Source organism: Felis catus, chromosome B1, assembly GCF_018350175.1.
Source record: "Felis catus isolate Fca126 chromosome B1, F.catus_Fca126_mat1.0, whole genome shotgun sequence".
Classification (NCBI taxonomy): Eukaryota; Metazoa; Chordata; class Mammalia; order Carnivora; family Felidae; genus Felis; species Felis catus.
Genome location: NC_058371.1, coordinates 35,278,790 through 35,302,388, shown reverse-complemented (window position 1 = coordinate 35,302,388; position 23,599 = coordinate 35,278,790). Strand labels below are relative to the sequence as shown.

Genomic DNA, 23,599 nt, shown 5'->3' with positions numbered 1-23,599 from the left:
AAGTGGGCAGGGGTTGGGGAGGGAGGAAGCATGTTCGCCCTGATTCTTAAGAACGGTGGTGTCGACACCTGTAACACGTGGCGCAAGGAAAGAGCGTCTAGCACCCGCTGCCTGCACCACGCCCCCTTCTGCCCAGGTACTGATAGGAGCTCACAGAATCATCCAACACCTGACAAGAGCTAGACTTGTGCAGGGAGGGGTTCAGCCTGCTGAATCACCAGCAACACCTGTGTTTTGCTTGGGAGGTCTCCCGCTCAGGGACTAGCCAAGCCTGACCCTGTTTGGCTTCCTGGAGCTTGATGAGATCACAGCCCCGGGTGTTGTGGCTGCAGGCCAGTGTGACCTGCTATGCAGGGAGTATTTTTAAAGAGATACTTGCCCCTGTGTTCCCAGCATTAGTTCCACGAAGAGACTCAAGTTTTTCTGATCCCCACACCTCTCCCAAATCTGATTGTAGAAATTGGTCAGGGGATCATGAGATCACTTGGGATGAAATGGGAAGTGGAAATACACAATCCAGCAGTCCACTTGCCATGGACAAGCCCCTCCGGGGGTGGGGTGGGGTGGGGTGGGGAGGAGTCAAGGGATCCGGGACTGGTAGCATTAGAGGGAGGTGGGATGGGCAGTCCCCGAGGATGGAGACAGTCCACTTTGCCTTCCCCAGAGCTATGGAACTGTCTAATCGTGGTCTTCTGCTCAGAGCCCGCAGAGAAGCCACGGGCCACCATGACAGGGTCTGCCACTGGCAAGAAACTCACAAGTGAGTCAGCCTGCAACCTCAGTGTTCCCATCCAGGCGCTGGCCCAGCCCTGCCTCCAGGCCATTTGCAGATAATTGAGGTCACTGGAGGGCAGAGACTCCCAAGAATGCAGGTTCCTGTGCCCCTCGCCAATACCCTATTTTCACATCCCCTCCCTTTGGACATAATTGCCCCTTTTCAATGTAGGGCAGAAAAAGCACTGCTCCCAGGTCACACTTAGCCTCTCAGCTGGGGGCACCAGACTAGAAAAGGAACATACAGAAGCACAAGTCTTAAGTCTTTGCTCTGGGAGAGCAGGGAGCTGGCAGCTAAGGTAAGTCACTGGGAGGTGGTGTCATGGTTGGTAAAGCAACCACCACCATCCTGGACGTGTGTCAGGCACCTCTGTGGCACTGTATCATCTAATCTTCCTTTTACAAGGAGGCAGAAAGGGCAGAGAGTATCACCACCCCCCCCCCCCCCCCCAATTTGCAGGTGGGGAACGCAAGCCCTTGAGAGGTTAAGTGTCTTGCCTGAGATTACAGTCCCAATAACGGCGGCATATCTGGGAATGCAACCCAGGTGTCCTGGCCCGTGCTCCAAACCTCCTGACTCATAGCCCAGTGTTCTTTTGCCTACACCTCATAACAAGGGGGCTGTGTTAAGGAAATCAGTTCTGAAGAGATGACTTGTGTCCCCTTTGCTGGAATCTTCTCGGATGACCCTGGATGTGCTTAAATTTGGCTGTAAGACCAGTTTAGATCTCCCCACATCTCTCCCGAATCGCATCCAGGCCTGGAGGCAGGAAGCTCTTCTGACAGGGACAGGCTACTTCTCCAGCAGCCTCCTGACTTAGGGACCCCAAGGGCCATTGAGAGGGGGTGTGGGCTATAACGAGGCATTGAAAACTCCCTCTGGGGAAGTGGGACCTGGAGGGATGGGGGTGGCCAGGTGACTCAGGGAGGGCCCGAGGCTCAAGCTAGAGGCTTTTCCCATCTGAGGCTGGGGGCTCTTCTCAGGGAGAGTTGAGGTTCCTTATGAGCTTGGCTCATGTGGTTTCTCAGTGTCAGATGCCCTCCACAGATTCTCTTTTCAGTCCAGTTCATACTTCTCTGTGTCTGTGAAGCCTTCTTCAACTGCCTTTCCCCTAGGGCTTCCTCCCTCACACTGTGCTTGGCTGTGTCGTGCTGCATGGCGTGGACTCCTCAGCCTAATCTGCAGCTGCTGGCTCTTCTGCCTCTCCCCTGGCCCTGAGCTCCTCCAGGGGATCTTGTTCTGTACATCCTCTCCTGCTCTTGTGGCAGGGGGAGGATGCGGGTGAGTCCCTGGGGCAGTGGAGGAGGAGGGACTGACACACAAGTGCCTGCCTGGTCCTTGTGCTCCACACCTATCAGTGCGCTAGATCAGCCCGATGGCCCTGCTAAGCAGGCAACTGAGGCTGGGGGAGCGCAGCCACCTGTCCTGGTCATTAGGTGGCACAATGGGAAGTAAACCCAGGCATTTCTGATTTCAGACATGATACTCTTTGCCTGGTTCAATTCCCTCTCTCAAATGTTCGCTTAGAAGAATGTGTGAGAAAGTGACAAAATGGATTACGCATCTATGGAATTGAATCAAGGTATTGTCTCCTGGTTTGAAAAACGCACCCAGCTTGTGGCATGAGAAGCATTTTTATTTCACTAGATTCTCCATCCCTTCCTTCCTCCTTCCCTTCCTTTCCCCTTCCTTCCTTCCTTCCTTCCTTCCTTCCTTCCTTCCTTCCTTCCTTCCTTCCTGGAAACACTTTTGCTGCAGTGAGCTGTAAAAGGGCCCCAGGGCATGCCCTTCCGGTGCAAGGGGTAGGAGCATTTCTCTGCCAGTCCAGTTGCCCAGGGGTGCAAACCACCCTGGGGATGGAGAGAGTCCTGGGTGCAAGGGGTGCTCCGTTTGGGGACAGGTTGGGCTCTTTAGGTCTGGAAAGCTATCAGACGCCCTATTTAAGGCCCCTGGTTGTGCAGTCTGTGACTCTGTTTTCTGGCTCTTCTGGAGTAGAATGGGGAGAATATGTCAGTCGTCCAGGACTAGAACAGTTGGTCAGACCCCAGCCACAGGGACAGACACAGGATTTCCCTTTCCTTCCTGCCCCTCCTCTTTTACGCCAGCCTCCCCCTCCTCTGTTCTCTCTCCTCTCTCCGGCATCTTTCTCTTGAGTCCTCTGTTCTGCCCTCTTCTCCCTCCTCCTCTCCTTCCTTCCAACAGGACCTCAGCCCTCCACCAGGAAACAGATTTCTTCAGACCATCTGGTCCTGCAGTCTGCCTTGCCTGATCAGCACAGTCCACCCAATACAATATTCTGCGGTGATGGAAATGTTCTAGATCTGCACTGTTCTACATAGTAGCTCTAGCCACATGTGGCTCTTGAACGCTTCAAATGTAGCTACTGCTGTAAAGAAACTGAATTTTTAAGCACTTTATTAAATTTAATTAATTTTAAATAGGTACATGTGGCTAGTGAACTAGACATCAGAGCTCTAAGTGATACCAAGTGCTTGACTCTGGGGAGGTCCCTGGGGGCACCCCCACCTTTGTCCAGGCCATGTCCCATCCCCTAAGTGCCTTTGTGTGGACCTAGCTTCTCTCCCATGCTCAGCTTCCTGACCAGTAAGAGGCCACGGAGGCCTGGGTTCTGGGCTTGGAGTTGGATAAACATGGATACTGGATCTGTGAGCCTCAGTAGCCTCTTCTGTAAAATAATGAGGATAATTTCTTGAGGAAGGTGCCCAAACCTCAAGGTTTCTTTCCAGCTCTGAGTTCCATGCTTCTTTTGGGCAGGAGTCTGCTACCATCAATCTGGGTGAGTCAGTATGAGCAGCAGGGCAGGTGGTGTTGTGTGTGCGTACACACATACATGTGTGTGCACCTATGCACATGCACACATGCATACATATACAGATGTGCACATGTGGCGGAGGGGGCTATGAGGGGCAGCAGTGGTACTCTGGAGACCCCACTTATCAGTCTGACCCTGTCTGATTGAATGGCCTGTGACTAGAAAAGGGGTTAAAAGCTCTGTAATTAGGGGAAGTTTGCAGCCTGACTCCACTCCTGGCAGGCGTTTGCGTGTTCCCTGGCCCAGGTTGCTCTGATGATGCCCCAGACTTCCTCTTCTGCCATAAATGTCTCCCGGAAAGTCTTCCCACAGAGGCCCCAGGGGCTTTCTCAGGGAATGAGTGTGTGTGCACACAGCCACTGTGGAGCAGGAGCCCCAGGCCACATGCACGCTCTCCCACAGCGATGTTGGCCCTGGCATTGGAGGGGATGTCTGTCCCAGCTTGGGTGGAGAAAGGAGGAGGGGCTTCACCTGGACCCAGGCCCTGGCTTAGGCAATGCTTAGATTCTTAGTCAACTTGAATGCCTTGGACACTCATGCACACACACACACACACACACACACACACACACGTGCATACACTGAGTAGGGAGGTATGTAGAAGGAAGATAAATCAGCCTTTGCTGCTTTGCCCTCCTTCCAAGCTTCTGCTACAGCAGATCTCCCCACATCTGGAAAGAAGGAAAAGATTCCTCGAGAGAGGGCTGTTCTCAGGCTCCTTGCGTGTGATGGAGGCTCCAAGCCTATGGCTGAGGTCAGAGGGACCACTGAGAGGAGACCTCTGAGGGCAGGGGAGAGAAGCCCACCAGCTAGTATATGATGGGGCGTGACCACAGTGTAAAGAGAAGAGGATGCCTTCTCTTTTGCTTCAGAAGGTATCTAAGCCTCGGGGATCTCAGGTCACAGGACCCGCCTTGTAGAGAGTTGCATCAGAGCGAAACTGCATGCTGGATGCCTTGGGGGAGAGGGCACTGAGGGCTTGTGATGTAAACCTTCCAACCTTTAGGAACTTGGGGTCAAATCCTTGGTCTCCGCCAGCTCTCCCCTCTCTGACCTTTCATTTGCACTAAATGGCACACAGAAGGAGGTGGTCGCTAGGGGTGAGTGAAGAAATGGGGGGGTTGAATCAGAGGTCACCAGACTTTAATCAGCCCTGAGTCAGAGAGACAGGTGGGGACAACATCAGGTAGTCTCGGGGTTCCCCAGAAGCAAGAGCTTCCTGGGAAAAGAGAACCCTCCCTGACTGGGCAGCTACGAAGCTCTAACTGCAGGCCAGGCCTTTCTTTGCCATCACTTACACTACAGGAGAACAGAGAGGCCCCTACAAGAGAATGATTCAGAAGCAGACCTGCCTGGAGCCAGGAAACTGGATCAGATGACCCAGTGGGTCCCTTCTAACTCTGTAATTCCACACACAGGACTCACTACATCAGTGCCTCTTGGCTCTGTAGACCTTCCCTGGTCCACTGAGAGTTTGGGGTGGGCTGCTATTGTGGGGGTTGGGGATATGTCAATCTGGGGTCAGGGAACTGAGAAAGGTGTGGGTACAGAGGGCAGATACCATGGAGTCCTGCTGGAATTTCTGAATTTGCTCCAGTGTTTTTGCTTCCCGGAAATAGGAAAGAGAGTGAGGATGGTTAGAAAGATCTGAAAATTGCTTTTTGGTTATGCATGGTTTTGGCAAGAAAGCTGTGGGGTGTGTTCCTCCTTTATCATAGCTGGCAGCCCAGATTTCCCACGATACGATGAGGTCTGGCTGGTTGGTACCTCCCCCACACGTCTCCCCACACATGGGTCTCTGTGTAGCTCTTCTTGCTTTAGGTCTGTGGGCAAGAGGCCCCCTCTGTGTAATGTCTGTCCTCGAAGCACAGCTGCCTTCCCTAGGCTCATGACCTTCACCTACCCCCCAGCACTGAAAGCCATGCCTGCCCCAGCCCCTGCCTCTGTCCATCTCCTCCTCCCTGGACAGGTGAGTCACCATCCAGGGCAGGGCCACCAAACACAGTATATGGATCAACTCTCTGAGATGGTCCCCATTTGCCTCTCTGTCTGAATACTGCCGCTCCTTCCCTTTCTTTGAGCAGATTCCCCATATAGGTGGGTAGCCTCAGGCAGCTGTGGAAGCACAGATGAGCCATGGGTGAGTTCTAAAGGGAGTCCTTCTAAAGGGAAATCCTTCAGTGAGGTCCCCTCCACCCCCGCCCTCTGCATTTCACTGAGGAACCAACTCAGGGCCCTTGTAGGCAGCATGGGTCTGGGAACATAGTTCTCCTGATTCCCAGCGTGAGATGATTTATAACAAATTAATTATTTCATTTTCCCAGGGGCTTGGAGGTACATGGGGCCAGAATTTGGAAAAATGTATCTGGGCAGAATTTTCTCTTCTAAAATCCAGGTAAATGGTTGTGGGCACATGGCTGGTGTTTAATAAATGCTTGTTGATTGGCCTGTGTCTCTGGGGGACTCCTCCTTCACCTTCTGCAGGAAGGAGGGGTATACCTTGCAGGAGCTTGGTTTGCCCTTCATTGTTTGCATCCTCTAGATTTCCACTCCCGCTGGGCAATCAGAAAGGGTGCAAGATGACCCATCCTCCCCACCCCCAGTTGCCACCACCAGGGTCACACTTTGCTCTCTCTTAGCTTCCCTCAGGGCTAAGACCTGAGTAAAGGAGGCAGTCTGTACAGTGGCAGCCACTCTGACTGTTAGAGAAATAAACAAGATGGTATTGTGCCAAGGGGAGAGAGGTTACATCAAAAATATCTCGGAAAGGAAGAAAGCCAAACTTTTATATGAGATGCATGGATAGGGGGAGAGAGCGGGGAAAAAAAAAACCTGGGTAATTAAGTTAATAGGTTTCTTAAAGAATGCCCTTGTGAGTGATGTTCAACACATTCAAGTGTTGACAAGAAGGTATTGAACTTGACACCCACGCAGCGGGCAGAAGCATGCTCTCAACTCCAACACACCTTCTTTGTCTGAAACTTGTAGTAAAACTCAGCGCTGGGTTGTGAAATCTGTCCCAGGGAATCCGTGCTGCAGGGGCTGCCGGGGTCAAGCCTCCTGCTCCTAGATAGGCTTCAGGTAGGCCAGGGTGGCCACCCTGAACTAAGATCCCAAGATTAGGAGGGCAAAGGCTGGGGTCCCCAATTCAGAAACCTACAGACACTATTATGCCATGTGAGACCTGGGGATCTCTGAGGACCTCCAGACAATTTGCAACTCCTGGGAGGTGGTCAGAATGAGGCCCTGTCCCTTCCCTCCAAGCCCTAGCTGCCTTGAGGAACTTTGGGTCTGAAACCCAGGAACATCTGTACAATCCTAGGGCTTCCCTATCATGATGAACTAATGGAAGGATCCAGGTGAATATGGCTTTTTACCTTTCTCTTAAATCTATAGTAGGGAGAGAGGCCCCAAATAATTAGTGGGCTGCTGGAAAGGCGGCTTGCCTTAGAGGAGAAGTGGTGTGTGTGTGTGTGTGTGTGTGTGTGTGTGTGTGTGTGTGTATTTGTATTTGAAACCACAGGAGCCTAAATTACCATTCTTAAAACAAAGGAGTGCCTCCTTTGGGCTAGAGCTTGCCTCAAAGGCCCCAGAGAAGCAGGGGGCTCTTGGCCTCTTGGCCTGCTCTGGCTTAGTGGCTTAGCAGCCTGCCTTCCTTCCTAGCCACCATCCATCATTAGCCATTTACTCATCCATCTTCTCTTTCTGCTACGCAGCTCAGACTTATCAAGTGATCAGAGTTTTCAGGCTGGGACCTGAATCTCAGGGACTCTATCACAGTTACAGTGGCTCAATTTGTAAAGTGAAAAAGTGGTGACATGGAGGTCTTTGTGAAAGAAATTTTCTTTTCTAGATACTTAGCAAAACAGTTTCAAAAGCAAGTAACCTACATTTATGGTTGTCCGGTCACCCTGAAGCAGCTCATCTTAAGGGAACAACAACAAAAAAAGCAGAATCAACACCCATGGCTCATGGGTTTCCAGCCTGGCAGAAAGACCGGCACTGCCCCTCACCTAAAGTCATATACAGGATCTGTGTATGTCTGCAGATGTGGTGGGAAGAGTGGGTGAATTGGAATTTCCTCTTATTTAAAAATGGCGGTCAAGGAAGGCAATCGCCTCTTATAACTGGAGAGGCTGGGTGAGTTCTGTGCTCTTCTGCTTGGCACCAGCCCTTGTTCTGGGGCTCACTTCTGCCTGGAGAAGTCAGTTTCCACCCAGGCAATCCCACTGTTCAGGAGACGTAGGATTCTGGAGTTTGTATATACTCCTTAGACATTGCTGTTTTGAGGAAAAGGGAGCAATTTATCAGGTTTCTGCCTAATTCCCCGTGCACCAGGACCCAGTATTCAGGGAAAGGCTCTGGGTTCAGTAGGAGATACCTGTTAGTTTACACTGAAATTTCCCATTCTTCCAATATTTTCCATCCCCATTCTCCATCATGTAGATATATCACTGCTATGTCTCTCCTTTCCTGATTGCCAGTCTGAGTTTCCTATGAGCAAACTGTAAAGGGTTAATCAGATTCCTCACCTGCCTGTTTGATGCAGGCCTGTGGTCAGGGAGTAGCTTAGCAGCTCAGTTCAGCACACTCTTATCAAGTCACTACCGTGCACAGATCCAGGCTGGGAGCCACAGGGCTACAGTTCCTGCTGTTAAGGAGTGTTCAGGAGTGCCTGGCTGGCTCAGTTGGTTAAGTGTCCGACTCTTGATTTTGGCTCAGGTCATGACCTCAGGGTCCTGAGGTCAAGCCCTGCATTGGGTTCCCGCAGTAGGCATGGACCCGCTTGAGAGTCACCCTCTCCTCTGCCCCTCCCCCACTTGCATGTACTCTCTTAAAAAAAAACACATGCTCTCTCTTAAAAAAAAAAAAAAAAAGAAAGAAAAAAGTAGCATTCAGCCCATGGGAGCCCCAGAGCTACCTGCACTATCACTATAGTCCCAGAGAAAGACACACCCTTCTCAGGGGGCAGGAGGGAGTTGTGAGCATCCCAGAAACGGAGAAGTCACTTCTTCCAGCGATTTCCCATTTCCTCCCACCTCCCAGCAAAGAAGGGGGCTGGGGTGGGGCGCCACAAGGACTTCTATAAGGAGTCAGTGATTCGAGGGCATTGGGATGGACTTTTAGCTGGGACATCCTCTTGCATCAAACTCTTTTTGAAAATAATTTTTTCTTCCTTTGGAGATACCTGGCCAGAGTGAAGCAGACTTCTTAGTTTTGACAAAATAATGACATGAGATCAGTGATGTCGGTGTGTTTAACATGGACAAACAGTGCTGGGCGAACTTGAGAGCCAGACAGCTCCCGCAGCTGCCAAGAGGCTGAGGTTAAACTCCAAGGCAGAGCCCTCCAGAGCGATCACCTTGCTGAAGCCCTTCCTAGGGCACCATTCTTTGTGGAGGAGGGCGGAGGGTGGGCGCCAGGGTCCTGGGCTATGGGCTCTGCTGTGCTGGCGGGCGGCCTGGCCTCCACACTGGCTTTCGGACCAGACTTCCCCACCCCAGCGTGGGAGGTGTGAGGGGCTGGAGCTGGGAGGCAGGAAGTGAGCACAGATGGGCTGCCCAGACAGCTGTGTGGGGAACAGAGCACATCTGTCCAGGGTGAGTCTGGTGGCGGCCCTCCCCACAACCTCTAATGCCACATCTACCTATTCATCGATAGAGTATAGGCTGGGTTTGGGTCTCAAATGGGGAAAATGATGGGAAAGGACAGTCTAAAGACAGAGGCTAGGGGTGGCTGAGGAGGTATGTTCACATGGAAAAAAGAATGTCTCTGAACTCTGGGGAAGAGGAGGGACAAACGGCAAAGTGAAAAATGAAAGCAAATGGGTCAATTTGCATCTGCTCAGGATGGGCTTCTGGCTTTGCAGTGGCTCCTGAGTGCCCAGGGTCTGGTGCTTTCTCCTCCGTGCAGCTGCCCCCACCTCTCACCTCCCCACTCCAGATAGTCCTCCCTCCTTGCTGCTCCATTGTAGTGTCCTCCATTGTAGTGATTCAAGTCCCTGTGGTAGCTGCTCCCTTTTCTTGCCTACCTGGCTGCAGATAGACTAAGAGCAGAGGCCCTATCTCTTTCATCATGGAATCCTCTTGGAGTAGATACTCTGCAGAAGTTTGTTGAATGAGTGAACGATTTTGTAGCCTAAACCGACATGAGGTTTCCTATTTAATCCCTTAATTTTCTCTAATTGGCTTCAAATATTGCTGGGAAAGCTTATCCCAAGTAGACACCCACAGAGATCTTTGGGAGATAGAAGCTGGATCAGACTTCTCATCAGGAATTTGCCTGTAGGCCTGAGGGTAGTTTACCCTTTTAGCTCTTTTCTTGGGAGGAGAGGAAAGCCTTTCTGAGCAGAGAGGAAAGGCTCATTGTTCTAGAAACTGTACAGACTGACTTGGCATCGTGGTTGTTTGCACGTGCTCCTTGGGGAAGCTGCTTCTCCCTCTGTGCAAAGCTGTGAGCTGCCTGATATCAGCCAGAGAGGCAGGAATTATGTAGGGGTCACTCAGACCTCTCCAGATAGGGAAGGCTGTAGTTTCCCCACATCTGTGCCCCCCATCATCTTTTTCTGTCTGGTTTTTATAGGGTAATGAAAGGAGATGGGCGTTTGAGTCCCAGCTCTGCTTTGTGGCTCTGGGTGAGTCATTTATCCTCTCTGGGCCTCAGTGTTCTCATCTGTACCATGGGAAGGCTGGACTAGATGATCTCTTGAATCTCTTACAGCTCCTAATTGTAGGATGATGAGTAGGGAATGTGGCCCTTGGTGTTATCACTGTCCCCCAAGAGCCTGGGCTGGGGACTTTGCCTTGACTTAGAGTTGAGAGAGGGAGGAGGGGCCCCAAAGCCCCTGGTTCCACTCACTGGCTCCTGTGTTTGCCCCTTTGCTGCAATGGGTGACTCTTCCTGGATGAATTAGTCGAGTTCTGCTTGGAGTCAGAAGGTCTGCACGAATGATTCTTAAATGTTTCTCAAGCTTCTACTCCTGTTTTCTATTCTCTAGTGACTGTAACAGGAGCGCCGATTGGGAGGGAGGAAGAACTGAAGGCCCAGGGACTTGGGGCCAAAATGGGACTCATACGTTTTTCTCTAACAGTAGCTTCATCATTGTCATCCTCCTCCTCCTCATCGTCATCATTGTCACTATCACCTATTATTAATATCGTTAAACATTTATTGTTCTTCATTCAGCTGTGTGAAGTGCATGAGTAAATCAGTGAGAAAATCTGGCTGCCAGAAACCTGCACCGTTCTGGGTGTCTCTCAGGTCAAGGCTGGTTTCTCCAAACCTTACCTAGAGATTAATCTGACCCTCAGCAGGCAATGGGGACACTTGCTTAGTGTTCCTCTTTGTGAAAGTGCCCTCCTCCCTGGAGGAAAGGCATTCTCATTCCAAGCTGCTTCTGCTGCTGCACACATGTGTCCTATTCATCTTTTAGCCCCTACAGTGCCTTCAACAGGGCCACAACAAGAGGTGCTCCCTAAATGCTTATTGATCATAATTATCACTGTGATGTCTTATGATAAATTCAGTAGGGAAGTGGGCTTTAGTGCTCAGAGAGCCACCGAGCTGCCATGAGCTGGGAAACATATGTAACTCTTTGCTGGGGCATTTTCCCTGCTAACGCCCAAAGTCCTAGGGTTGAAAGACTAGCGTGGGATTGTTTTGGAGGCAGGGAGGCAAAGACTCAGACAGGAGGTGAACAGCTGGCGCCTCCTTCTGGCTCTGTGGGGCTGGAGCAGGCCTGGGGAGGGCTTGTGAGCCAACCTTAGCCCCTAGGCTCCCAGAAAGGGACCCTCCCTGCCTTAGGCCCTTCACCCGAGAGAGCTCAGCTCAGGAGAGCCAATGGAGGGTGAGGGAGGATGTTATGTAACCAATTTACCTCCTTGTCAAAACTGGTGACTAATTCAGACTGTCTTGGCCAGATTGGCTCAGCAGCTTTGCTGTGAGCCGCATGAGGCCTCGGCCAGTTTGTGGCTGGTTCTCACACCCTCTGCTGGATGGAGCTCAGCTTCCTCACTGGCTTTGGTCCCATCAACCTCGACCACTGCCCCAACGCTACTCCTTCCCACGCAGACCTTCTCCGTGTGAGTCCACTGCCCCCACTTTCATGTCCCTTCCTGCCTTGAAAAAACAGGATAGGAAGACAGTTCATTTACGTCTGTCCCAAGAACCATTTGCCCGGAGGCTCACTGAAGCCCTTTATCTTGTACCCGGTGAGAGATAAGGGGGTTAGGGCCTGCTGACCTTGGACAGCTGGCCAGGCTGGGAATTTTGGCTTGCGGAGGTTGACCCTGTAGGTTCAGAACTCAGGGGCCTTTCTCTACCACTCTCCAAGGGGAGAGGGCTCCAGGGCACATCTGGCTTCACCCAGTCCCCTGGCCTTGGGGCCTCGGCCCTGCAGGTTGCAGGCTGCTAGGGGATGCTGGGAGAGGCCTGTGCTCACTGCCTGAGCTCTCACTTTCCTTTGTCCAAAGGAGGTAGTACTTGGGAAGCTCAGCCCATCCCTGCTATGGAAAGCTGTCCTAAGGGTACCTGGGTGGAGGGCCTCTGCACTTATTTGGAGACAGTTTATGGAGACACAAAGAGGTGTCCTGACAAAGGTCCAGAGCATTAATAATAATCATTGCCAGGGATTATTTTATATACTCCTCAAACAATCCTCTGTGGCTGGGATTATCCCCATTTTATCAGTGAGGAAACTGAGGCCAAAAGTGACAAGGAGGTTTGTCAAAGCTGGTAAGTGGCCGAGCTGGGCTTTGAACTCACATCTCAGTGACCGGGAAGCCCTGGCTGGTTCTGACACACTGCCTTCCCATGGCGTTCCTGGGACTCGTTCCTGAGGCCTTGAAATGCTTACACATCTCAGCAACTTCATGGCAACTGCCCAAACCGCCCCAGAAAATAATACTACCTTGTACTCCTGCTGCTTCCTTCCACTAAGTAGCACACAGACATGATCTCATTCACTCTCACAGAGTCCCATGTGGGCTAAGGAGGTGGGGGGGGGGGAACTGTTGACTCCACTTCCTGGGGAGGAAAGGGAGGCACAGAGAGGGATGCTGGCCTGCCCTAGATCACACAGCCAGCTGGTGGGTCAGCTGGGCCTGGAAACCAGGCACTCTTGCCCTCTTGGACAGTTATTTGGCTTGATGGATGAGATACAGCAGTTGGGGTGCTCCTCTTGAGGGGTGACTCAGTGGCTGAAATAGCTCCAAGATAGTCGAGCTTGTATTGAGAAAAGATATCTGAGATGCATATCAATTCAATCTGTATGAGGGAGGGAGGCGGCTGGGGCTGATGGTTGCTCCCCTTGTGGCCAGGTTCCTGCAGCCCCACATGGCCTCTCTGCACCCCAGCTTCCCTTCCCAGATGCCCTGGGGCTTGGAGGCAGCCATGGCGTGAGGAAAAGAACACTGGCCTGGAGGTTATGAGGCCAGGGGAGAGGATTCACCAGAGGCCCCTAAATTAGTCATTTCATCACTCAGCTTTTCCACTTTTCACACAAAATATGAATAACTTCATGAAATAGACGCTGTGTACAAAACGTTTCACCATAAATTATAAAGCCTGCACAGAGAGAAACTACTGGTGCTCCCTGTAGCTCTACTTCATGTCAGTAAGCACCTTTTAAAAAATGGTTCTGAAGCGGTGGGTCACACAGCGGGACCGTCCTGCTCAAATGTCTAACTTAACGACTGTGGCTTTTTCACTTGGTATCCCTAGTCTCTGGTGTCTACTGAGTCGAATGTTGCCCGAGCGGCCTGGTGGGCTCTAGTGCGGGGTCGGCAAACTTTCTGCCAAGGCCCAGGGAGTGGGGATTTGAGGCTTTGCCGGTTTGGGCCACATGTTCTTTCTTTACTTATAACTCTTTAAAAATGTAAGAGCCATTCTTAGCCCACAGGTCCTACAAAAACAGGCTGATCTGGCCTGTAGGCTGTAGTCCGCTGCCCCTAATCTAGCGGTAGAGGTGGGTGGAGGGGAGTTTGGAAATAGAAAAGCCTAGAACCCATTTAGCTATAGGCCTTTGGACCATTCAGCCTCCTCAGACTTAGTTTATTGCCTGCCTGTGGCTGTAATAGTGACTGTTTTAGAGGGCTGTGGTGAGGGCGTCGTCTATGCACCTGCTAGATGGGAGCTGACAGCACTGTTCCGTTCAATGAGAGAGGGAAGGAACATACAGCTCAAGCTGGCTTGCCCTGTCCTTGGTGTGGTAGGGGGACAGAATTCTCCTAGGGTCTGGGATGTTTTACAGGGTGTACGAGGCCTGGTCTCAGAGGAAGTGGCCCAGGGTTCTGCTGAGGGGCAGGAGAGGACCTGGGAGTCTGCCGGGCTACAGGGGACCCCACAAAGACCGAGCGAGGTCCAGGGAGGCCCAGAGTTTCACGGAGAGAACTCTGGGGACTACCTGGTCCTCCGGAGCCCAGGCTTCTTGTCAAGTAAAACAGCAGCTCTGAAACAAGCGTGGACCTGATCAAGCTCTTTTCATTAACAATAAAAACCACCACGTACTGAGCGCTTTCTGCGTTCCTGGCGTCCTGCTGGAGGCTGCGTGCCTGTCTTCCCAGCAAGCCTGGGCCCTGCAGAGGGCTGTGGCTCTCAACTGCAGGGGCAGGAGTGGGGTGAGAACGGACCAGAGCCAGTGCTCCTGCTTCCTCTGATGTGATGTCCTAGTTCTGTCTGGGCATTCAGGCTTAGGTTAGATACCAGGCTATGGGTGTTGGAGATCTTGATGCTTCTTTTTGAGAAATACAAGAAGTGACAGGTTCCTCAGCTGTCAGAAGAACCCCACTGTCACCCAGCCATGGAACCTGGAGCACTCCTTTCTGTGTACCTGTGCCATCCCATGGCTGGTTCTGAAAGCCTCACCTGGGACCAGCCTCCCAGGCTGTAAGTCAGCAGCGTGACACGAAGCACAAGGTCATGTCTTCAGATCCCAAACACCCTGCTCATTTCTGTGCCCCTTCTGCCAGTGGTGCACGTTCCTCTCTAGAAAAAGCCCTTCTATCACATCCTTACCTGGTGAACTTCTGCTGAGTCCTTTAAAACACGGGTCAAACGTCACCTACTCTAGGGAGCATTCCAAGACTGCCTGGGCACAGTTGGTACCCCCCTCTTCCACCTTAGGCATTCTGTGTTCCTATTGTACTATTTTGAGGGGCAAACATTAGTTGAATACTTATTACGCCCTATGCTTTCCACCAGGTGGTTTCCTGCTTTATCCCATTTAATATTCACAAACTTACGAGGTGGCTATTCTTACCCCCATCTTGCAGACAAGGAAACTGAGGCTTAGAGCAGCTAAATCACCTGCCCTCGCTGTTAAGCGGGAAGGCTGGGATCTGGGTCCAGGCAGTTTGACTCCGTGCCCTCCCTCTTAACCACTAAATTATATTGCCTCCCTTAACACTACTTACAATTACCCCAAACTGTAATGATAAGTTTATTGGTCTGTACATGCCTCCTATGCCAAGAACTCATCTGTGTTGCCCTAGAATGTAACATGGTGCAGTGCCCATAGTAGGTGCTAGTGGATGCTTATGGAATGGGTGTTGAATAAAGACTCTGTGGGGGTTGAGGCCACTGACAGAAGGTGGGGTGCCTGGGAGTAAGGAGACAGCTGAGTGCACAGGGACACTTGTCCCTGGTCGGAGGTAAGGAGGTTCCTGCTGCCAGCTGCCACACCATGTCGGAATCACGAGCCTGGCACGAACAACACAATGATGTCCTGACCTACTACTGAGTAAGCATCTTCAGTATGTTAGGAAGCGCTTCACACTGGAATGGCTAAGTCCAGAATTAAAGACGGCTAGTTCAAATCCCTAGACAGCCCTACACAGGCAGGACCCGGTCCTTGCAGGACACACTTAAGCAAAGTTTCACCCTGGAGGCAGGGCCTGGACTACGTGCCCTGTAGGCTTGGAACCTTGCTGGCATTCTGTGAGTCCGGGGTGTTAAAGAAGTTACGTGTGCGTGAGTTCCCGTGTGTACGAGTCCTCTCTCGCACCATGGACTGCCCACTGGCTTCCCAGAGGAGGAGAGCTTTTAGGTGAGTGGGAAGATGGCATCAGGAGGCCTGGCTTCTCCCTCCTTGTGGCTCTCTCCATCCACAGGAGGCGGGACCCAGCCAGGCCCCGAAGCCCAAGCAGGTCTGTGAGGTCACGCTTCCTGTCACGCCTTGCAGGTGGCCCTGTCCTGGGGAGCCACAGGACCTCAGGGGGCAGGGGTGGCTGGGTGGTGTGTGGGGAAAGCCCTTTAGCATTCACAGTCCCCTCTGGGGCCAGCTGTGTCCCTTGAAGCCAACTGGAAAGCTCTTTTCTCACCCAGAAGAGGTCCAAAGCCGATGTGGCTGCTGACACAGGGGGGGAGGCGGGGGTGTGGGGAGAGGCGGGCAGAGCCAGAAGACCCCCCTGCAAGCCGTGTTCATACAAAATGCATTTCCCAACGTATCCCTCTGGCCTGTCGGAGCCCCTTCTGCTCACTGCTCTGTTTATACATGATAGACAACTAATTAACATCCAAACCTCTTGAAAGGTCTTTTCAGAGGTAATGTTCTGACAGATTATGTCAGCAAGGAGCACTGATTTGTCTAAGCATGGATCACATTGTTTCAGATTGAATGAGGTGAATATTAAACTGCTTTAAATGTACTCTTCATAAAGTACTAATTACACACTCCCAAGGGAGAACAGCCAAGGAATACTAAACAGTAGAGAAGTCAACAGAAGGTTCTTTTTATAGTATGTTGCTGGGCTCTGTGTTTTTCTGTCTCCTTTCTCGCTCTCTCTCTTGCTCTCTCTCTCTCTCTCTCTTTTTTTTTTTTTACAGTAAAATCACAGCACGCTAAAGAATACACATTTATAGCACAATGCTTCTCATCTAATTATATGGCAATCATTAGTTTTAAGCTGGATGCATTATATTTTCTTTGATATATTATGCCTGAGGCATAACTCTGCATTTATTGCTGCTACTGGCAGATTCTAGTCCCCCAACCCCCTTTCCAAACCCCAACTCCTCTCTAGTCCCCACCCTTTAACAAATTATTTAACTCCTACTGTTAGTTTGCTTATTGTCTCAAAAAAAAAAAAAGCAGCAAATTAAATAGGCAAAAATGGAAGAAACAACACACCCTTCATTACATTAATTTAAAAGAAAAAAAAATCTCGTGTTCTTGGGAGCTGTGCAATTTTTTATTAGGCAGGTGATGCCCTGAATATACAACTTCTGCTCCCCACCCCAGTGAAATTCCTTTGTGACAAATTCTACTGGATCACACTGAATTCCCACTTGGCTGAGCTTCATTGTCCCTCAGGGAAAGAGATATTTATATGTATATAAATATACATCTATAAAAGCAACACAGGGGTGGAAAACCATGTGGCAGGGATCATTCCAGCAAAAATGCAGTGTGGCCCTTCAAAATGCCTATCTACAGATGTAGCCAGAATTCTGCTCCATCAGTTTTTCTGGGTATTTCTGACATCAGTCCTTGTCCATGGTTGAGAAAAAGCAAGATCAATTTTGAGATGCCCTAGATTGTCAGATTCTCAGTCCTAAAGAAGGAAAAGGCCAAGTTCCATGGGGATGGATGGCCTGATATTGACCCAACTGATTTCTTCTCGGTCAGGCTTCCAATGATCATGCCTTTAAAGAGAAAAGGAACCGCGGGGTCCCAGAGAGGAAGAGTTCCTTCTGTGTAAGTAGCAGAGTGGGGACCATCTCTCTGCTGCGATCGTCCTTTTCCTCCCCCGCATCAAATCAAAGAATGGTGGGATCTTGGGGTGGAAAGGATTAGAGATTTCCTATCCTCTTTGTTTTACAGCGGAGGAACCTCTGCCAGGGGGGTTTTGTAATTTACCTAATATTACAGTGCTGCCTGCAATTCAGGCTGGACCCTGGAGTCCTGACCCCCAGGTCAGCATTTCCCCCCCCTTCAAACAGACTAACTCCAAGCAACTCTTCCTTCCCAAGAATGACCAAGGGCATAAGCATTCAATGACAGAGTGCTATGGACTGAATGTTTATGTCCCTCTCAAATTCAGATGTTGAAACCCTACTCCCAGTGTCATGGTATTTGGAGGTGGGACCTTTGGGGGGTGATTAGGTCACAAGGACAGAGTCCTCATGATAGGATTAGTGCCCTTTTAAGAAGTGACAAGCCAGAGTCTGTTTCCTCTCTCTGCTCTCTTGGCCCTGTGAAGACACAAGGAGAAGACAGCTGTCACCAGACACTGGGTCTGCCGACACCTTGATCTTGGACTTTCCCAGCCTGCAGGACTCAAAGAAATAAATGTTTGTTTCTTTTAAGCCACCCAGTCTATGGCAGTTGTTATAGCAGTCCGAACAGATTGAGACACAGAGTTATCTTCTCTGAGAGCTGGAAGTCTGGAGAGTCATCTAGTCCACCCCCTCCGGTTGCTGCTCGAATCCCCTACCCAATGTCCCCACCAAGACTTGTTCATTCTTGGCTCTGGCTCCTCCCGGGATGAATGGGTAGGTGACCCCCTCCCACAGTGGTCGGATCATCATTGTGCAGCTCTCATGGTTAGAAGTGGGTGTTTAAGAGCAGAACACACTGGAGCAGGAGTGCCTGGGTTCAAATCCCATACTGTCACGTCCCAGCTATGTGACCGTGGATGAGCGATTTGACATTTCCTTGCCTCCATTTCCTCCTCATCTGTAAAAATGGGAATGAGTGCCCACCTTACAGGGTTTTGTGAGGAGACCAGGTGATACCTGCCAAGCAGTGCTCAGCCTACTAAGGTAACTAAAGTTAACCTATGAAGCCTAACCTCTAAGCATCATCTACTAAGTTTGCTATTCTGTCCTTAGGAAGTTCATCTCTTTCCTGGGAATAACTGCCATGCTTGTAGTTCCCCCCTGGGGCCCCAAAAGGGAAGATGACTTTTTCTCAGGGCGCCTGGGTGGCTTAGTCAGTTAAGTGTCTGACTCTTGACTTCGGTTCAGGTCATGATCTCGTGGTTCGTGGGATCGAGCCCTGCGTTGGTCTCTGCACTGACAGTGGGAAGCCTGCTTGGGATTCTCTCTCTCAAAATAAATAAACTTAAAAAAACCCAACATTACTTTTTCCTCCTACATGACTGCTTTCAGCTATTTCATTCACTCACTGCTCAGCTTTCACTGCCCCTGCTGCCAGGTGAGAAGAGCAAAGTGGGAAAGTCCTGCTCCCTGGTCTCACAGAGTTTACATCCAGAAGAACTAACAGTTTGTCTTCAGAGCTTCTCTTCCCCGGGGGGAAATTCATCAGTTTCTTTGCATGTTCCTCAACTGACTTTTTTCCAGCCCATTTTCCTTATGTGAAATCATTCAAAGAAATTTAATATACCAGGGGTGAATTGGGTGAATTAAAAATGACAGCAAAGCCGAGCTTCAGTCCAGGGCACGCCTTGGGTCCATTACCCAAACACGCCCCGTGGTGCTTGTTACTTGAGACCAGGATTCCACTGGGTGGAGGGGGCCCAGGTATGAAATTTTTTTTAAGCTCCGCGTTCTTGAATACAATTAATGTGTGTGCATGCATGCATGTCTGTATGTGTGTATATGTGTGCACCTCCACCTAAGTTGAGAAGGCTGCCTTTATATCTGTCCACTTGTTTGGAACACACTTTTTCCTCTAGTCCCGACCCCACATTTTACAGTGGTCTCTTCTCAAGTCCAGGTCATTCTCTGCTGAGCTATGCTAGGGTGCTGGCTGATGATATGTGAATCTTCCAGAATGTACTAAATTAGTTTCCAGGCCCACTGCCCCTCCATATGTCCATCCCTCCCATCACTGATGCTGCCAAAGTTAGCACAATAGAAAATGACTTTAACGTTGTCACTCTCTTACCGAAACCCATTCCACAAGATTCCCCATCTTGGGATCCTGTACAAGACCCCTGGTGGGTATGCATGTGCATATGTGACTATCTCATCAGTGCTCCATACCAGGTACTGTTCTAAGTTCCTTCTAGATATTAGCCCCAAGCCCAAGGTGCTCTCTCCATAGCCTGAGGCAATCAATCATGGGCTTTGCACACTCATTTTCTAGACCCGGAGTACAACACTGTGTAGTATCCATTTTGTCATCTCACAGCCTAACACAGTGCCTGGTACAGAATGGGTTTGGTGAATTGTGCAATCGCGACCCTCAACATGTAAGACCCAAGACAGTAAACATATAATGGTGGAATTACGAGTGATATAGTGCCTATTTTTGAGGAAGAGCTCTTGCCTCACACCAACATATTAGGCAGCTAGTTCCTTGGCCTAACTGAAACACACTCTTCCTCCTAAAGCCTATGCCTCCTTCTCCAGAGGGGACTTCCTCACCCTCATGCTGATCTCTGCCCAGTCCTGTTGCAGTGAGGCCATCTGGTGATGAGGACATGCTCGTCAGGGTCACGTAGACCTGGTCATACACCTCTGAGCGACTGAGAGGTAACAGCACCCAGTATATGGCACGTGTCGTGGTAGATGCTGGCAACAGGTGACATCCAGTAGGGATATGGCCTCTGCCCTCACAGAGCTTGCAGCCTCATGGCGATTTCCTGAACTCTAGGAGCACTGGCTTTCTCATTTACAAAAGGGGCCTTGGAATACCCATTCTTACTGGGCTGCTGCAGAGATTGGGATAATGCGTTTCGGGCGGTTGGCATAGAGTTAACACTCTATAAAGTCTCCAAATAGGCATTCTTCTGCACCCCAAAAGTGCATGAAGGAACTGACCCCTTAGAGACAGGAACACCTGTGAACATGTCTGTAGGGATGTGACCTGGCACCTGGCCTTGGTGGTCACCAAGAGTGGAGAAGGTGTCAGTATTGATGGTGGGCAGACAGCCCTGATGGTGCACGTGCCACTGGCTCTGGGGTGGCAGTGCCTGGGGGAATGTGGAATCCAGTATCAGGTACTCTATTTTTCTCTAGCACCTTGATTTATGGCCAGGGTTATCACCTTTCTCCTTAGCACAGAATCTTGCCCTTGTCCTTCCTGTGTCCTTCTTTCTCCTTACTCACAAATGCCCCATACTTCTGGTCCACCCAGCCTCAACAGGGGCTCCAGAGGAGACAAAACTGGGTCTGAATTATTGCTTCTGCAACCTACTAGTTGCGTGGCCTTAGGCAAGTTCTTTAATCTCCGCATGCCTCAGTTTTCCTCATTTGCAAAATGGGGAGAATAATACCATCCTCATGACCTCACTGTGGGGATGAAATGCAGGAAAACTGTACCACACAACGCAAGGCATGCAGTCAGCCCTCCGCACATGTGAGTTTCCAGCCCCCCTGCAAGTCACGCTAAGACATTGTGGGTTTAATGCATTCTCTCCCCTCAGGAGTTCTTGCATTTTAGAAGAGGGCACTGGGGCTACTTGATAAAGCACAATAAATTGACTGGGGTGAAAACTTCTGGGGAAGCAGTGGGGTAGAGGAAAGAGATATTTTGGGGGCAGGAAATGGCCTTCCTCTACTTCTGAATTCACACCACTTAGACTAGCAGTTCTCAGCCTAAAAGCTGTGACACGCTGGTGTGGTACCAGCAGTTGTGAGATGTATCACAAACAAATATGTTACTAATAATAAAGTGCCGCAGTTTTCGAATAATCCCCCCAGCTTGTTTGGTAAAGTAGAGGGAATTCAAGGTTATCCCCATAATACCATCATACCCACTCACATTGCTATGTGATTTCTCGAGTGGGATAGAAAACAGTGCCTCCTGGAATTGAGGACAACCTGGGCGTGCCTGGCCATGGGTGCCATGGGTGTCCACAGTCACGCACGGCCTAGTGGACATAACAGCAGCCAGCCGCTGACTTGGGAGGAGAACCCAAACGTGAAAGGCTTTGAGAAATTTAGAAACACTAGGTACACCGTAGAGCGAAAGAAAAGAACGAACCACTGCCTTCTGCGCTAATTTGGCTGCTTCTCACGATACAGTAGCATGCAACCAGCCGGACATGAAGAAGCACCCACTCTCTGGCTCCATTTACATTAGGCTCAACAACTGGCTTAATTGATGGGGGGTAGCAGTCAGAAAAATGTCAGCTTAGGGGCGGGGGTATTGACTGGGAAGAGGCTTGTGGGAGCCTTATGGGAAATATTCCACATCTGATATGTGGTTGCATGGTTGTTATGGATCGAATGTTTGTATACCCCAAATGCGTATGTTGAAACCCTACTCCCCAATGTATTAGGAGATGGGGCCTTGGGAGGTAATTAGGATTAGATGAGGTCATGAAGGTGGGGTCTCCATGAATGGGATTCGTGCCCTCATGGGAGGACAGAAGAGCTCCTTCCCCTCCTCCTGGCTCTCCTCCTTGCGAGCACACTTACAGAATTTGGTTGTTCACAACCCAGAAGTCCCTCACCAGAACCTGACCATGCTGCACCCTGATATCGGATCCCCAGCCTCCAGAACTGTGATAAATAAACGTGTGTTGTTTATAAGCCACCCAGTCTTAGCATTCTGTTCTAGCAGCCCAGGTGGACTAAGACAATGGGTAAAAAAACCACCGAAGTTTTACACTTACGATCTGGGTACCTGATGTATATATTTATAACTTAATTAAAAAATTTTATGAGAGGCACTTTGGAATCTCAGGCATACACCTGTCAGGGTTTTCCCAACGGCACCTGCTGGAAGTTTCCCAAATGGCCTGGGGCCCTGAGTGAGGATGGTGAATGTAGGAGCCCTGGGAGCACTGGGGTCACATCAGGTCAGTTCCGGTGGGCAGTGACTGGCCACGAGTTCTTCTCAATGGCTCTGTGCTCCTCAGAGCTGTCTCCTGGCTGATGACTTTTTGGGGCTGACATCTCAGCCTCACTAGTGCCCAGTGCATGCAGAGGCGGGACCCTCACCAGATAATCTCATTTCTCCCGGCAACGTAGCTGAGCGCAGAGCCAGAGCACCCACCCTACTGCCCCACGTTGTAAGGTGCTCCTCGCCTGGGCTTTGGCGTGAGCCCCCCAGAGCAGCCTCAGTGAGAGGAGCTGGGCACTCCACCCCCATCTGTGGCCCCAAGATGCTGAGGTGACTCTCCTGGCCACCCCGGTGGAGCTCATTTTGTTTGCTTTGTGTGTTACTTTTCACCCACCCCTTCGGTTACCAAGGAAACAGTGACGCAGCCTCGGGTGGGGCCTCAGGCTCAGTCAATGCAGAGTCTTTTAAGGCAATGGCGGTTCAGTGTGTCAGCCCGTGCTGGAGGGTTGGTGGGCTGGCACAGGGGGGCAGGGGACAGGGCTGCAGGAAGAGGGATGAGGGCTGACTCGAATGGAAGAGTTGGTGGGTTTGCTGCTAGCCCACTGGATGATGCTGGTCAGGATGCAACTCTTTACTCAGAGCCTTTTAGGAGACCCACCCTAGACCGTGTCACCAGCAGATACAAGGCAGATGGTTCTGGAGGACAGAGGGAACAACCTTTCCCCATGCTGGGTGTTCGTGTGGCTTGGGACCATGGATCTCTGGCGCTCCAGCAGGTCCAAAGCCTCTGCAGCCCGGTCAAGCCAGCCTCAGGCAGAATGGGTTTCTGGGCACTGACAAGGCATTTGTGGACAGCGGGCTGGGAACTATGATTCAGGCAGACCCTTCTCGTGAGAAATGGCTTCTGTTCCTCCAGAGATGACTTCCCTCGCTTTCCATCCCTATATCACTATCACCAATGACACTGGGACCCTTGGGACCTCCCAGCCAGGGGGTTCTGTCTTCTGCAGCCTCAGGCCCAACAGCCTTCATTCCCGGCCAGGCTCTCTTGTCACACAATAGGCCTGTCCTGGCCTCTCTCAGGCTCATGTTCCTCACACAACCAAATGGTCTCGTTCCAAGGCTGGGAAGGCTGGCTGGTCCACGGCGGGGGCTACCCCAGGGTCCTATCCGGGGGCCTCTCTTTCAAAGGCCCCGCCCCACTCTGGACAAGCATCTGATGAGGGTTTGCAGAGTTCTGTTCCTGACCTCAGGGCTGCCCTGCAGCCTGGTGGGTATGGCTCCTTGCCTCTGTGCC

At 50.9% G+C, this 23,599-nt stretch overlaps 1 protein-coding gene across 4 annotated transcripts in view; it reads right to left on the bottom strand.

Annotated features, from left to right (window-relative positions):
- The window catches only part of PEBP4 (phosphatidylethanolamine binding protein 4), a 214,894-nt gene that overhangs the window by 27,524 nt on the left and 163,771 nt on the right, over positions 1-23,599 (bottom strand). The window lies entirely within an intron of this gene.